Genomic DNA, 18,046 nt, shown 5'->3' with positions numbered 1-18,046 from the left:
AACAGCACAGTGCAATTATGCAGAGGCCTCATATTATTTCATCAGTCAAAGTGGATATGGGAGGAAAGACAAGTAGTCTTTCTAGTGCAGTTCAGATGTGAAAGGAACAATCAGAAACAGGGGAGGAACAGAAGATGAAAGAGAAGAAAGGAAGGGAAGTGGACAACTAATAAATGAAGAAAGATGGTCATGAAACCCTGCCTTTTACTTCTCCCCACCCCACCCCCACTTGCAATTTTCTTTTTCTCTTTATTTTTATTCCCTCTTCAGAATCCTTGCCCTTTCAAATTTCTTTTTCCCTTTGAGCATTTCTCTTGTCCTTTTCTGCTCTTCATCATCGCTCTACTGTCCTTGTCTTTTTGAAGCATTTTAGTAATCACAGAGAAAAAAAATTTATTAAGACAAGAAAACTCTTGAGAAGAATAAATATGAATGTCTTCATTTTCACACTGGATTCAAGAGGTGGAGTTGAAGGAAAGGGAGAATAATGCATCTATTTTATTATTTTTTTTTATAGCTAGAAGGAGATGGCAACCTTAGGAGAAAAAAGCAAACTGGGAGATAGAAACAGAGGGTATTCATGATAAAAGGGAATTCATTACAATACCTATTGTTCTGGGATGGGTGTGCGAGCTGATATTTGCACAGTTTCAGCAAGGTAATTGAGTTCTTTCTGTGCTCTTCTCTCTCCCTTGAGGAGTTTAAAATTTTTCTTTTTATGACTATAATGGTAAGAGGAGTCAGTGGCCTAGTTTTTAAAAAAAGTTGATTTTTATAATGCAGTTTACAATGTAGTTAGTAATGAAACTCCATCAGTTCATACCACAGCCTTATCCTGGTCACAAAGCATTCTGGGAGTGCATTTTAAACTGCTCTTTATAAAAAAAATACTGAGGAGATAAAATCTTTAGCAGGTATGTATCTTGTTTTTTTGTTTTTTGTTTTTTTTTTTTTTTTGTCAGAAAACAAAGTATTTTATAAAATCAATCACTTTGTTTAGTAATTCCTCACCCTATTTCTATAATTGTGTGTGTATGGGGGTACAATTTTGTGCAGATGGGCTCAGGTTACAAAAACTGATTTTTTTTTTTAACATTTAAGTTTTGGCCGAGCGGCCGGACACCCCCTCATGGCGGCGGCGGCGACAGCGGCGGTGGCGGTGGAGGCGGCGGCGACAACGGCTTTGGGACGGTGACGGAAAGCGCGAGCCCGGCGACCCATCTCTCCCCTACTCCCCATGCTGTGCGCCCCCTGACACTGCCCCGACCCCGACCCCCACCCCGACCCCCGCCGGGAAGATGGTGAAGTATTTCCTGTGGCAGAGCGTGCTGCGGAGCTCTTGGGACCAAGTGTTTGCTGCCTTCTGGCAGCGTTACCCCAACCCCTACAGCAACCATGTGCTGACGGAGGACATCGTGCACCGGGAGGTGACCCCCGATCGGAGGCTGCTGTCCAGGCGGTTTCTAACGAAGACCAACCGCATGCCCCGCTGGGCCGAGCGCTTCTTATCTGCTAACGTAGTTCACTCGGTGTACATCCTCAAGGACTCTATCGTGGACCCACAGAACCAGACCATGACCACTTTCACCTGGAACATCAACCATGCCCGGCTGATGGTGGTGGAGGAAAGATGTGTTTACTATGTGAACCCTGAAAACAGTGGCTGGACTGAAATCCGACGGGAGGCCTGGGTCTCCTCCAGTTTGTTGGGGTCTCCAGAGCTGTGCAGGAGTTCGGCCTAGCTAGATTCAAAAGTAACGTGACCAAGACCATAAAAGGCTTTGAGTACATCCTGGCCAAGCTGCAAGGTGAAGCTCCTTCTAAGACGCTTGTTGAAACAGCTAAAGAAGCAACTGAGAAGGCGAAGGAAACTGCTTTGGCAGCTACCGAGAAGGCCAAGGACCTGGCCAGCAAGGCTGCCACCAAGAAGCAGCAGCAGCAACAGCAACACTATGTTTAAAGAAGTCATCCTACTGCTTCCCCTGCAACAAGAGGCCCTGCTGCCCTCCCAGATCTCCAGTACCCAAGGCTGAGAGCCTCTTGGCAAGATTTGGCATCGGGCCTGGAGCCCCAACCCCTGAGACCATCAATGTAATGCAACCCCACAGACAATCCAGCTCTCATCCCATTACCCATCCGAGTTGTAATTTATCATTAAAAATCAATTTTCAGTGCTAAACAAACAAACAAACAAAAAAAAAAACATTTAAGTTTTAAGTCTGAATGGAATCTTATAAGGCCAATCAATAAGTGAAAGATCTTTCCTGCCCCATTGAATAGGCCTCAGGTGGGGCCAACAAAGGGAGGCCTGATTAGAGGCAGGCCCACATCCTTTCACTAACTAGATGTGAGGCCCCAGGCCCCACACCTCTTTGCTAAATAGGTTCTGAGTAAAAGAGCTCTGAGGTTGGCGTTTTTTGCCTTTGGGGGTGCATTCATTGCAAGAGTGTTGGTGTGGAGACTCTGGATAGCATTGAAAGCACCGCATCCCCTCACCCCGAGCTTTAGAAAAACCTAAATGTTGGTGCTTCTCTGGTAACTATGTATTGTGATTTGGCCTGTTTACATAGTTTCTGTTTGTAATTTCTGTTTGTATTTGCTCTGAAATTCAGGGTACTGCCTTTTCTCCCTGAGCTGAGTGAATGATATATGTATGTTTGATTAAAGTGAGATTATAAACCCCTTGAAGTTACTTTCCTTAGAAAAGCAGATCAAAGGATCTGTGCTGGCAGCTGTTCTGTGCGCTGATGTCATTGGCTTGATGCCCCCACAGCATCTGCTAGCAGCGTTGTTGTTACAAACCTTATAAAACTATGCCAACATCTTTATTTTACATATGAGAAAACTAAAACCCAGAGAGTGAACTTGAAATGACTTGCCCAAGGTCACAAAGGTCGATAGGTAGTAGTGGCAGAACCAAGATTAGAAGTCTGGTCTCCTGATTCCTCCTCCTTTTTTTTGCTTTTTCCATTACAACACACAGTCTCCAATTTAGCATATCAGTGAGTAAGTCATGACTAAAAAATATTGAATCAACACATTGCTAAAGCTTTTAAAACATATATTTGAGATAGAGAGGCATCTTTACCACCTTGCTTAAGGTTATAAGACTGTGATTCCATAATATAACAATGCCCCCAAGTGGATTCCAGTTACACAGTCTAATAACCTAGAGGCATCATGGTGGGGGATACTAGACATTGACATAATGGCCCCAACACATTGAATGACTAAGGGAACTGCAAGACAATAATCATCAAAATCAGTAGATGGATGAAATGAAAACTAGAAAAAATTCCATGATCCCTGTTTTCATATTGTCTACATCAAGGGTGGGGAACCTGCAGCCTCAAGGGCACCTGCTGTCCTCTATGTTGACAAGTGTGGCCCTTTGACTAAATCCAAACTTTACATTTGTTCTGTGAAGTTTAGATTCAGTCAAAGGACCTTACTTGAAGACCTAGAAGGCCACTTGATTCAGTCAAAGGGCCTAGAGGGCCACTCGAGGCCTCAGGTTCCTCACCCCTGGTCTACACCCATCCTGATGCTGATAAATACTCTCAGTGGTCCTGCTTATGCCCCCAACCAAGAGCTGTACAAAGAGCTGAGGACAAAAATACAAACATGAAGATAGCGCTTTATTTGTTCATAGGATCATTGTTCTAGAACTTTAAAGGACTCCAGGGGCCATTGAATTCAATTCCTTTATTTTACAGATGAGGAAACTGAGACCCAGGGAGCATGAAACAACAAAAACATTAAACGTAAGAGGTGGCATTTGAACCTAGTCATTCTGACTCTATTTTAGCACATGGCATTTAAGAAGCTAAATTTTAATAGTCAGACACAACTCATGCTAGAGGGTGATGGCCAAGTGTAGGATAATCAAAATTTAACATTATACTCCTGGAATTATGCCTTCACCATCATCCTTCATTCTATTACTAGCACTTTTCTGGTAAATATCAAGTCTATTTGACTTAAATAGTAATAATAATGATAATGTATATATGCATATATATACACATAAAATTATATGTATATGTGTATATATATATATACATATATATATATATATATATGTATTCCTCCATCCCATAGATGAGAAATGTATAAAGAAGTTATAGTGATTTTCAAAATCATATTAGGTTATATCTATATATGGACCACAAAAGAAAATCTGCAAAATCAGAATTGTGAAATTGTGATGAGCATTCATGGTTAACTGTTAAACTATTGTCATTAAACAGGCCAGGCAAATAATGATACCCAGCCATAAAGTTCCTAAGAGCTTAGGCTATATCTCATGCCCTTTCGTCTCCCTGGAAGAGCTCTAAGCAAATGTCTAATTGCTTTATGAGATATTATTAAGCCATTGAAATAGACCACTGTAATCCCATATTAGCATTATGCTGCAATGTAGAGATGTTAAACTATCTATATCGCTCATTAAGGATTTCTGTATTATTCCCTGGGATTGGGAACATGGTCTATGATTTTATTAGTCAAAGTGAATTTCCAGGTGAGGAAACTTTCTCTACCAATTCAGGTCAGCATATTCACTGCAACTTAGAGTCTTAGAGGGTTTCTTAGCACATTAAGAAGTTGTGACTTGCCCAGAGTCAGGATAAACAAAAGCAAACATACCATTTCCATTTACTTCCCATTATCTTTTATATGTAGAATGAAATTATTGAGATATTTGACATGATCTCCAAATTAAGTCTATACCTACTAGTACGTGTAGTTGAAAATGATGTTGAAAAGAATTCAGAATCAAGATAGGCTAGTGGCTTTCAGACTCAGAAACCTCATATCCACATATCATAAACATTTTCTTCAAAAGACTCAGAAGTGCTAGATGGGACAAGTACCAAATGACCTAAACAACAAAATATAATAAATATTTTAGTATACAATAAAGGGCTAGTTATTGTTGTAGCAATCATTTCAGAATCAATGGTCCATGTGCAATCAGATGAACTTTTTAAAACCAATGTCAAAATGAAAACCAAATTCAAAGGCTAAAGATGAGATAACACTGCAAGTGATTAAAGGAATTCTATCTGACCTTTTTAAACAAAATATCAACTGTGAAAACTGCAAAATGGACAAAAGTCAGGACATCGAATTTGACTATCTTCATTTTATTTTACAAAAGTTTAAGTAAAACAGTTGCTACAATAAGGAGACAGAAAAAAAACAGTAAACATTTGATCCTCTTGTTGAGAGGAGAGGCATATCAGTAAAAAGCAACATGGGTTGAAAGTAAAATCTCATTTGCAAAATGTTGTAGAGGAGAGTAATGGAGGATTATAAGCAGTATTAGCTCCATAAGTAGGGTAGGAAATTGAAATTATAGATTTATAGCTGAAAGAGATCTTACAAGTCTTTTTAATAAAATTTTATTCATAACTTTTTTCACCACCACAGTTTCATCCATTATCCCTTCTCTTCCTCCTTCAGATATCCATCCCATATAACAAATAATATTTTTAAAGAAAAAATAAGAAAAAAAGGAAGAGGGAAAAAATACAGAAAAACTCACTGATGCATTAAAATATATTCAGTGTTATTCACCAGTGAACCTGCCTTCTCTACAAAAGAGCAGAGTAAGAATGCCTTTTCATCTCTTTTCTTTGAGGTCAGACATTACTGGCCTTATAGTAGAAGCTCCTTATTTTATATAGGAGGACTCTAAGACCCAGAAAAGTGGTGACTTGACAAGGCAGTAAATAGGAGAGCTGATAATTAGAATTTTGATCAACTGAAAAACAACTGGCATGAGAACAAGGTAGTAGAATCATCTTGAGAGCATCGTAGATAAAATTTGGAAAAAAAAAAACAACAACAAAAAATGCAATGGAACTGATTGGCTGGCATTTCTAAAGTGCCATATGTTCTCATCAGTGGCAAAAGAGGAACTACCACATTTAGACCCAATGTACCATGTGAGAAAGTATCACTGGTGCTTAATATAAAGTCAGGAAGAATAATTGAGTCTGAGTGAATATAAAAAGACAAAATCTACAATGGGGGCAACACATTCTGAAAGACACTTGTAGATATATTTTAAGGTATCTCCACCACAGATAAGGTTCCAAAAAGTGGAAAGAAACCCAAGATAGGACTTTTTTTTACCAGAAAAGGAACAGCATTTTAAGATTTGAAAAGCCTTTTTTGCGTAGGTGATGTAATTTTATCCTGACAATAACCCAATGATGTAGTTGCTGTGCTAGTATTATGATCATTTTAGAGGTGAAGAAACTGAGGTTCAGAGATATTAGATGCTTTATACAGGGTCATGTAATTGTCTAAGGGAGGATTCTCACTCAGATCCTCCTAACAACAAAGCACTCTGTCTGTGACATCATCTTGGCTTCCAAAAGATTTTTTAAAAAAGCAACATTGTAGGCAGATAAGTATGACTGCATCACTTTTGTATTTCTATCCGCAGAACTAAACTTAGTGCCTGCCATGTAATAGATACTTACTAATTGTTAGTAGATTAGTTTACTGATTAACCGAAACTGGCAAGGAGGACATTGGACTATATTGAATTTAGAAAATTCTGCAGCATTTTTGAGGGTGTTAAGTTGCCCGCTACCCCACGAAGTTCACTTTTTTAACATCACATTCTTCCTGTAATACTATGTGGGTGTGAGTCATGGAATACCACGGTCATAAAAGGATCAAAATAGAAGACAGCCCAAAAAGCAAACAACAGGTCCATGGTGAGTTAAAGTAGGCTGCAGAGCATCACCAATGATCACTTGCATGGAAGAAGTAGCAAATAACACAACATCAAGCCCATGGATGACCAGAAAGAAATCAGACCACCACGCAGTGTGAGTAAAGGATAACCAATGGACAGTCAAACCACTATCCTAGTTGTCCCTTCCCATCTTAAAAGAACCAGAGGAAGACCAACTCATTGAAGGGGTCCTCTATGGAAAATTTATGAAAAGATATGGGCAAGAATTACAAAGAGAAGACAAGGAACTCTTACAGTCTTTCCTAGTGAAGGAAATGCTGAAACCAATGAGATCACATTACTGACATTGATAAGTACAATGGGGTAGGAAGAGATCCAAACTAATTTACAAATCAAATCTGTTCCTTAGTAATTTGACTTGTAGGAAACAGAGTATAAGGGTATTACCAACAGAATATTTTGAGTGAAACAAAATTAATTAGGAGTGTGAATGCATTAACTGATTTGGATGAGTAATTAAATGACTAATTATGTCAAAAATGGAATGGTATGCTTAAACAGATGTCCATAGCCAATCTTGATGGCAGAGGTATTATTTCTTAGTTATTTAAATTCAAAATTATTTCCTATTCACTGAATGACAATTCAATTTAACTAGACAAAAAGAAATAAGACCCTACTATGTGCAGTGGTATACTATGATTACTGCCAAGGATACAAAGAGAAAAACCAGTACAGTCATTACCCTCAAGGAGTTTACTTTCTCGTAGGGGGGGGAGTGGGAGAAGAAAATACATGAAATATGCAAAAAAGAAAAATGGCTGTTGTATAAGATACTTTTTCTGAATGAGTGGAAACAGAATTTTTGGCTCTTCTTGATTTGCAATTCATTAGCCATGCAAGGCCAGGACCTCCCCGTAAATTTGTTTGAAAATGTTATAATTTTATTCTGTGGGCATTTAAAAAATTTCCTACTGCTACCACCTCTTCCACACTACCTACACTTAAGTCCAAACAATTGCTTTATTCAGTGAATATAGATAATTTTCACTGCTCCTGTGTCAGTTTCAAATTTACCAAATGAGAAAAGGAAAAAAAATGTGGGTTTTTTTCCCCTTTAATAGCTGTTAGAGAGGAATCAGGCCATCTACGGCTATGTCCTGGAGAAATATCCAAAGTGGCAGTTTTTGCTTTGAAAAAGTCCTGCCTACAATCTGCACAGATTATATGCAACCTTGAAACACTCAGGAGTTCCGTTCCACACAGCTGGTTCCAACTAGCACCTATTTGGCAGAAACTTACACTCAGGATTTCTGGTTTTGAATTCAAACCAATATTTCATAGCAATTGTGTTGTCAGAATTCAGGTCAGGGAGATGGCAGATGTTAATTTAAACCAAAACAGCAAAAACAAACTCCCTTTCACCATTTGTATCTTAGGACAATGTTGCTCTGCTTCCAAACACCACATAAGCTGCAATGAGGCAAGAAGCGGGTGCTAAAATATTTTAGTGGCAACCTATGGATACCAAAATAGGGAAAATACTTGCTAATTCAATAGTATGCACTCACTGTTACTCTTATTGGACTCAATAGTAAAAGTGATATTATTGGCATAGTGTAAAACACAAGCTGTTATTCATTTTATTAGAAAGTGCCAGTTAAAAAGCAGACCCATCATCATATTTTGAAAATGCTTTCTTTATATCCAACATCATTCATTGTACCAGACTAGGAAATTAGTTACAAATAAAAATTCATCATCAACCAAGTTCTCATTTCATTCCATGATTCTAGTGAGTTCTTTTTTTAAATGGGGCTAAATCTATGAGCAGGACAAGAAAAAAACATTTTCTAAACGTAAGCCCTTAGGGAACAAAGTGGTTAGCTGTTATTTGTAATTCAGGACTTTTGTCTTCATACCAGTAATAACAGCTAATATTTGAATAGCATTTTAAGGGTTATAGAGTACTTTATATGAATTATCTCATTGGATCTTCACAACAATGCTGTGTTATTGCTGTTCAGTCATGTCAGACTCTTTGTGACACCTTTTGGGGTTTACTTGGCAAAGACACTGGAATGATTTTTCATTTCCTTCTTTAGCTCATTTTACAGATGAGGAAACTGAGGCAAATAGGGTTAAGTGATTTTTTTCAGGGTCACACAGCTAGTAAGTGTCTGAGGCCAGATCTGAACTCTGGAAGATAAGTCTTCCTGATTTCAGGACGAACATTCTATCCACTGTACCACCTAGCTGTGCCACACAATGCCGTGAGGTAGGTACTAGTATTATCCTAAATTTGTAGATGAGGAAACTGAGGCAGAGTGGATTTAAATATTAAGTGTCTGACTCAGGATTTGAACTCATATCAGTGCGATTTCAGCCAATGATAATAGCACACATTACTCTAGTCATATTTTCCTGGACAACCATCTGCTTGAATAGTTTTAAGAGGCAAATATTTATCTCTGAACTTCACTGCCCTGAATACCTTCCCTACAGGGATCCCTATCTATCAGGAAACTGACACTATAACCGTCACTCTTCCCTTCATAACAGAATAAATAACTTAGAATTAGCACTTTAGGATAAGTACATTCTCCAAAGCCTTTTGTATATTGAAATAGTGATTTTTTTAAAAAAGCAGGAACAATTGTACATAATGTTCTCTTGTATTTACTATAATCAGTAACCTATTGTTTACCAAGTGTTTGAAGTTTATCAAGAGAAATGATTTGCCTGATCGATATTCCGTTTCTATGAAACCAGCAAACTCATGTGGAACACCTGGGTTCTTTTATAGCTTGCTTGGCGATGGAACACTGCCCACATAAGTTGACCATTACTACCGAACAATCTGCGCGTCTATTATCGGAGAGTCATATCTGGTTTGCCTTTTGGTTCTGGTTATTGTTCCTGACCTTTTCCTTGCCCTGAAAAAGATTGCAAGAATGTGAACTATCTACCTGAGGATATTGAAACAGTGTTGACTTTAGATTAGATGCTATGAAGATCTTGCACCAAGGAGGCACATCAGACTTCAATATCCTGAACGAACAAAATTTCCCCTTGAACATGCCACATGCTTCATGTTGCTTATGCTATGCAAAATACTGCATGCCAAGTAAGACTAGCGACCTATAGCTTCTGGCCAGTGTACTCCAAATGGCGTGCGCACACACAGACACACACACACACAGACACACTACACAAACACACACTGTTTTAAAGTTTTTGGGGGGAGGGCAAAAACAAGGAAGTTAAAAAGGAAGAGAAAAAAAGTGAAGTTTCACAAAAATCTTTGTGTTGAGGTTTGTCTAAAAGTTGAAAATTCACAGAATGTCAAAAGCCATAAGAACTGTTATTTTGTGTTTTCATCTTTACGCATCATCCTATTCCCAGGTTTGGCAAAGAACAATTAGAGATTGCAGCCCATTCTAGATGTCAGTATATGTTAACAATTCCTCCCACTTCCAGAAAGGTAGGGATTATTTGCATTCTAAATCAGACTTAATAGTAAGTCTAATGCTGTTTCCCAGCAGCTGAAGATATGAGTAGAAGAATTCCAAGCCATTACATGGCATTTCTCTAATATTCTAACTTCAGGTGCCACCTGCTGCCATGTTTTCAGATGAAAATGTCAGGACTTTTGTGAACTGTAGCTTGGTCTGTGTCAGAACTGGTCATAATGACCAAAAAGTGTCTAGTTAATCAAATTTGCTCTTATCAATCTATATGCCTTTCCAAATATCAGGACATCTTTGAGAATCACCCTCTGATGCTTGAAACATAATATTTCAAGTGTTAAGATGGGAATGTTATTGTGAGACATTTTCTATCACCTGGAGTATTATTCCTAATTCAGTGACCTTATACATTTTTCTAGACAAGCAAAAATAAAACATTTTGGCGGTTGTAGAGAAGGCAAAAATTTTGGTGACTATGATTTTTGTCCAAAAGGCACAAACCAGTTAAGGAAATAAAATAGTTCGTTTCAGTTAAATAATTGATTATTTTTAAAAGCTATTAGTAGATATTTGAACAGTGGCTTGACTGAATTCAAAGAAATGTTTTTTCCAAATTTTTATGTGTGAATTGATCTATCAGTCAATAAGCAAGTACTTATTATCACCTACTATGTGCCAGGCACTATGATAAGTGATCTGAATTCAAGTACAAAGAATGAAACAAACATTGCTCACAATGAGCTTAGATTTAATATATCTTATGTTTGCAGAAAATATGGTTTCAAAAGCTCTTATGATAGGATTTGATGTCTTCTCTCAGAGCATCCTTTTGCCTTATTTCTTTCTCCCTATGGTTTTATGTATTTCTTGTAATGAAATTCTATAGGTCTTTTTGAAGTATACTTTGTATTTTTTAAAAATTGTTTCCATAGCTTTATTGGAATGATAGAGTACATATTTTGCCAAAGTTGATGCATCGAGGATTTTGTATTGGAGAGACTTTCAATTGTGCACTTAAATAACTTGGATGATTATAATTGTTTGAACTATATGTATCTCCTTTCTGGGCTTTTTGTAGTAAAAAAAAATTAAAATTACAATTTACTACAGAAATCAGTGCAGCAATAAAATTGCTTCTGGACATAGTATTTCTTATGTTAGAATACAAAGTATGACTTCCCTGGGGTTTATTTATATTAACATTCACTAAAACGGATGTTCTAACTACAATGGAATTCCTTATGCAAGCTAGAGCTCAGAGTTTATTCAAACTCAAGATCTGAGCTTGGGGAAAATGGATTGCAAGATCAGGAGGAGGTTAGAAAAAGAACTTCATGGACTGCCTGTGACTTAACATGATCTCATTAGAAAGCACTGATCTCTGTGGACTGTTCTCGGGTGTTTTAAACTAACAAATAGAAGATCCTATGTTGTTCTGTTGACTCAAAGTTTGAGATGATATGATAAACATCAGAGGGTATTTATATTAAATTATATTTATGATATGGCAAATATCACATGATATTATTATCCCTTTAACTTGACGATCCCCAAATGGCTAAATTAACTTAGATAAATTAGCAGCCATTATCCATTTGGTCCTTAAAGCTCAGAACATCAGTTAATTAATTTCTATTTTTATGACTGAAAGCTCTTTTGACATCCTGTATTTGATACAATATTTCTACACATATCCACTAATTTCAAACTAATGAAATAAATTTATTTGATACTTACCGATGGCAGAGTACAAAGCTCTGTAGTAGACACTTGGGGGATACACAGTTAAGATAAAAGATGGTCTGTGTATTCAATCAATTAACTCTCATTTTTCAGTGCCTACTATGTGCTAGGCACTAGGTTAGACCCAATGGAGTTAGGAGCATAAAGAATGAAATAGTTCTTTTTCACAGTGAGATTATATTCTAATCAGGAAGATATATATGTGTATGAAATCAGGAAAGGCTTCATGAAGAAGATGGTGCCTGAGCCCCAGAGAGTGTATCACAAGAATAAGTGTATGTACCAGTAGCATATACATATGCCTATATACATATGCACATATTTATTTAAACATGGATATATATGTATATATCACATAAATATAAAGTTAATGTGTACATATACATGGTATATACATGTATACCTATGCACATATGCATGTATATATGTCATGGTATACATGGTATAAAAATAGATGGTAGTTTGGGAGGAAAGGTATTAGCTATTGGGGGAAATCAGAAAAGGCTTTGTGAAAAAGATGGTACCTGAGGCCCAGAGGGTATATACTATATCAGGAGAATAAGTTTGTACCAATAGCATATACTATTTTGAACTAGAGTAGTAAGACTCTTCCATTTATATATAATGCTTTAAAGCTATTCTAAGAGCTTTAGCATCTAATAATACACAATAGGTTCATGAGAAAGTTACACAATAGTAGTATGAGAACTCAGAGGTCATCTACTCCAACCTGCATCTGAACAGGAATGCCCTCTTCAATGACCCCAGTGAGTCATCATGCAGCCTCTACTTGGACACCTCCAGTTGATAGAAACCCAATTTTCCTAAGACTTTGATATAGCTCTTATTCTTAGGAAGTTTTCCCTTATATCAAGTCAAAATCTGTCTCTCTGAAATGTCTACCCTTTGATCCTAAATCTGCTTTCTGGGACAAAGCAGACTAAATCTAATCTCTCTTCCATAAGGTGATCTTTCAAACTGTAAAAACAACCTTCATGCTGTTTAAGGTTTACTGTTTTCTTTTCAGCCACTATGGACTATTTCAAGGTACTATTACTCTCATTTTACAGATAAGAAAATAGAGGCTCAGAGAGCTTAAAGGATTTGCCCATGGTCACAAAATGAAGAAATGCCAGAGCTGGGATGCAAACCAATCTCCTGGCTTCTATGGGGCCATGCCACACCTCAGTAGTTGAAGACAGTTATCCTGTCTTCTCTTGTGCTGCCAAAATTTCCTTTAAGTGATCTTTGAATGATCTCAGGGAAGACATCATAGAAAAGGAAAAAGTTTGCACCTAGGATGCAATATGAGCAGAGGCATAGAGAGAAAATGCAAGATATTTGGGGGACAGAGAATGGCAAGTAGATCATTTTGGCCGGAGTATAGAATATAAGGAGATGAGCAGCACAAAATAAGGCAGTTAGGTAGCACAGCGGATAGAGTGCTAGGCCTGGAGTCACAAAGACTCACTTTCCTCAGTTCAAATCTGGCCTCAGATACTTACTAGCTGATTGACCCTGGGCAAGTCACTTGCCCCTGTTTACCTTGGCTCCTCATCTGTAAATTGAGCTGGAGAAGAAAACTGCAAACTGCTCCACCATCTTTACCAAGAAAACTCCAAACGGGGTCACGAAAAGTCAGACATAACTAACATAACCAAACAATAATGAACACATAAAATAAGGTAATGTGCCTGTTGATTGCTGAGAACCTTGAAGTCAAGCAAAGTTGTTTTCTTTTTAATTAATTTAATATGTAATAGGGAGTTGTTCCAGTTTTTTGGAACCAAAGAACAACAAGGTCAAATCTACTCATAAGGAATCGGCTTACTTCACACTTATATCCTCTCAGCAATGATACAAAGAAAAGATTGCCGGGTAGAAAGTAGATATGAGAAGACCGTCTAAGAGGCTATTGTAATAGCAGGTGACAGGTGGTAAGAAGGGCCTATATTATGATAGAGAAAGTAGGAGTAGAGAGAAAGAAATAGATTTGAACATTACTGCAAAATCAGAATCAACAGGACTTGATAATTAATCGGCTAAGGGAGGTGAAGGAGACATTGAACTCAGAGGGAACATCAAAATTTTGAAAACAGAAGACCTAGAAAATGGCAGCATCCCTAACAGCTGAGTGCTGTGGGGAATATAGAAGAAGGGTATAGCTATCACTGTTTATTAGCTCCACCATGAGTCCTTTTAGCTCTAAGAACCAGAGTTCCTTTCAAGGTGTCTTAATGCACGAGAGAAGAATAACTATCCATTCTTGTTATTATGGAGGGGGTATAATAGCAAGTCTTTAAATGATCCAGAAATATCCAACGCAATGCAATTCAATACCCACATATTAAATGCCCATTACTAGGCTCAAAAACAAGATTGAAAAGCAGCCCTCAAAGAATTTACATTTTACTGGGGGTTGGGGAGGGGAATCATGTGTAAACAGCAGAAATCAACGCAAGGTAATTTGAGGCCGGAAAAAGCACCAGCAACAAAGGAAATCAGGGAAGACTGACCATAGGAAGTGGCTTCTAAGCTAAGCCTTGAAGGATTCTAAGAGTCAGGGGGAAGAGGGAGTACATTCCACAGAATTTAGTTCTAGAATGTGCTAACTAGTTTATCAACTGTTATGGGGGTTATTCACAGAAGGTAAAATTGTAGTCACTTTCAGATGACTAAAGTTTCTCCATTGTAATAGCTTTTGCTTCACTTAACCCTATGCAGGTTCTATGTCACCTTTCTAGGCCTATGGAGAAGTCTTTCTCCTCTCTTTCTAGGTGGGGAAATGTAGGGAATAGCATGCAGCATGGGTGTCTACTCTCCTGCACATGGAGGAATGGAGGGATTTCATTGCTAATGCCACCTGGGTTTAATTCTAAAATTCTTCCGTTTTACAATGATTTGTTCCAAGCATTGGCACAGTATCACTCCCATAAAAAATACTTTCCATATATAATATGTGCAATTAAAGGTCATCTTTTGGGGTCCAAAGCCTTTGGAAAATTATGTATGAATAGTATTGGCATAGGTCAATATCTTTTTTTTAATACTTTTAGTTATTTAAAAAAATGAAAAGTGTGAAGCAAGCAGATCACTGCAAGTTTCATTACCTAGCACATGCTACGTTCTCCAGTTCTAAGATGAAGGCAACAAACAGGCCTCAAATCCATCGATAAATTAGGGGGATATCTACTCCAAGTATGTGAAGACTTCCCCTGGCAGAATGGGCCATGAAGGCAGCTGAAGCAAGCTGTGGAGCACATAGAGCTTGGTCAGATAGTGAAGATGTCAGGGTCATCTGCTGAATCCCAGGACATAGCCAGTCATCTTGATTTTTGTCCTGCCACCGCACTTTGATGACTGAGGAAAAGAGAGGGAGACCGATGACTTTGTGTGTCTCTGCCTCGCTTCAATCCAATTTGTGCATAAATCAAGAAGATATCACCCTGTGATGTCATTGGTCCCTTTGCAAAACCAGAGGACAAAGAACAACAGTGTGTGCAACCAAAGACATCTTCTATGTGGTAGTAAGGCAATAAATTTATTGATTTTACTGTTCAGCAACTTACAAATTAATCATAAAATTTAAATTATAGAGGAAACGGGGCAGCTAGGTGACAAAGTGGATAGAGCACTGGCCCCATCCTTTAGTCAGAAGGACCTGGATTGAAATCCAGCCTCAGATACTTACTAGCTGTGTGACTCTGGGAAAGTCACTTAACCCCAATTGCCTCTCCTACAAAACAAACAAACAAATAAATAAATGAACAAACGAACAAATAGATGAATGAATGAATAAGCAAATAAAATAGAGGAAATAGAGAATGAGTATGAAGTTAGTCAACTCAAGTTCTGGAAATAAGTTACAATACACACTAATTCTTTTTTTTTTTTGAAGTGGAATGGTGGGAGGACAAGCTATTGTAACAACAATGCTACTTGCCACTACTGTGGCTGTGTAAGGTCAGTAACACCAGCACACAGGACGGCCACTAGCACAGGTTCTTTCATCTGCTTTTCTAAGGAAAGCAACTTTAAGGTGTTAACAATATCACTTTAATCAAGCATACATATATCATTCACTTAGTTCAGGGGGAAAAGCCAGCGCCCTGAACTTCAGAGCAAATACAAACAGAAATTACAAATAGAGAAAATATAAACAGAGCAAATAACACAAATCAACAGATGGGCTTCTAGTTGTCTGACCAAAGCTATACATACATAGCTCCAGAGAGAGAAGCACCAACATCTGGGTTTTCAAAGCCAGGGGGTTCCTTAACAGAGCCCCCAGAGTCCCACCCAGAGTCTCCACACCAACACTCTTCCAATGAGTGAACCCCCCAACAAAATGCTAACCTCAGAGTTAATATACCCTTTTTCAGGGTCAGAGAGCTTCACACCTCTTGAGGGTTTCACACCTCTTATGACCTAACTAGCAAAAAAGTGTGGGCCTTCCTACAAACAAAGGCAAGACTCAGTCAAAGGCACTTGATTTCCTTAGTGCTGAGAAGTACTCCAAAAGAAAAAACAGTAAAAAGTCCCACTTTGCTTGCCCTTACAGCTACCTACACTGGAGAGGTTGCATCTGAGAATGGGTCCCATAATTAGAAAGTTCAAGCTCTACCTCTTACCTATACTGCCCCTCTGTAATACTGGCCAAATTACTTAACCTTAGTGTTAGAGCTAAGTGGTACAGGAGGCCTGCAACACTTCCAAGTGTAGCTGAACCAGATGAAAATGCAATTGAGAACTATTTAACTAAATAAAAATATAATAAAACATAGATGTAGCATATGGTCATCTGAGTCAGTATGAGGCCCATTGGGATCTTGATGTATGAATTAATGATCCTCCTATCTATTTGAGATTGACACCACTGCTCTAAGGAACACTATCTAAGAAGATAAATTGAGTTATAGTTACTGATTTATATTGTTAGGAGGAGTTGCCTGAACCAGTCAAATCACAGTTTTAGATTTAAAACAAAAACCTGACCAGTTAAAAACTTAGACTGTTAGGTCAGGGAAATGGAAGTACTTTTGATAGGGTAATGGTAAATATTGTACAAGCAGATCTCCAAAAAATGAAAAGTATACAAAACACACTTTTAAAATTTAATCCGCATTATTAACATTTTTTCCCATTACTTTCTCAAGTCTAGAATTCAACAAAACAATAAATCAAGCTCTGATTTTTAGCCTTTCCTGATTTCTGAGATGTAAATACTCATTCTGAAATCTTAATAATCAACTTGCAAGAGCTGATTTGAGCTGGCTCCAGCACGCTCCTTTGTACTTTGATTTCATTGGTATGGTTCATCCTTCCTGCAATGAACATCACAAGCCTTCCTTGTCTCCTCCTCTCCCTCTTTCTCTTTTTCCTCCTCCTCATTCCGCTCCTTCTTCTTCCTCTTCCCCAGATTTCATCAGCGTAAAAACCACTTCCTCCAATACAGATCGATAACTTGTGGCAATTTAGAATCTTGCTTGATAAGTTGATAAAGAGTTTGTCCACTGTCACACAGTCAGTGTTTTGTCAGTGGAAGCACTAGAAACCTAGGTCTTCTGAACTACAAGACCCATTGCCTCTTCATGTCTTCTTATCTCTTCTTTTGCTCCTCTGCAAGACAACAATCCTCCATAGACCTCAGAGTATATACATATATGTATATGTATACACACACACATATACACATACATACACACATATATATACACATATATACACACATATATACATACATGTGTGTGATATATATGTGTGTATCTATATATAGATACACACACACATATATATGTATGTATATGTGTATATATATATATATATATATATGTATATATATATGTGTGTATATATATATATATGTCACCCAAGGCACCAAGGGATTTCCTCTTGTTTTCTTTTTTAATATCTTAGGAGAACCAATGTAACACGCAGACCATTCACATTTTGTCCTTTATTCTAACTACGTTGTTATTTCTTTTCCTTTTCCAGTCATATATTTTATCGATAACTTATGGCACTTTTATTTTCACATATATCATAATTAGTAACATGTTATAGCCTAATAACATCGACATACCCTATATCATCCTTTAGGTTATTTGTAATTTTGTTT

General features: G+C 37.6%; 1 pseudogene; it reads left to right on the top strand.

Annotated features, from left to right (window-relative positions):
• The first annotated feature begins 1,298 nt into the window (after positions 1-1,298).
• LOC118848894 lies at positions 1,299-2,008 on the top strand (annotated as a pseudogene).
• The last annotated feature ends 16,038 nt before the right edge of the window (positions 2,009-18,046 follow it).

This window comes from Trichosurus vulpecula, chromosome 4 (assembly GCF_011100635.1).
Source record: "Trichosurus vulpecula isolate mTriVul1 chromosome 4, mTriVul1.pri, whole genome shotgun sequence".
NCBI lineage: Eukaryota > Metazoa > Chordata > Mammalia > Diprotodontia > Phalangeridae > Trichosurus > Trichosurus vulpecula.
Note: the sequence above shows the minus strand (reverse complement) of the source record. Positions and strands in the feature narration are given on the sequence as shown.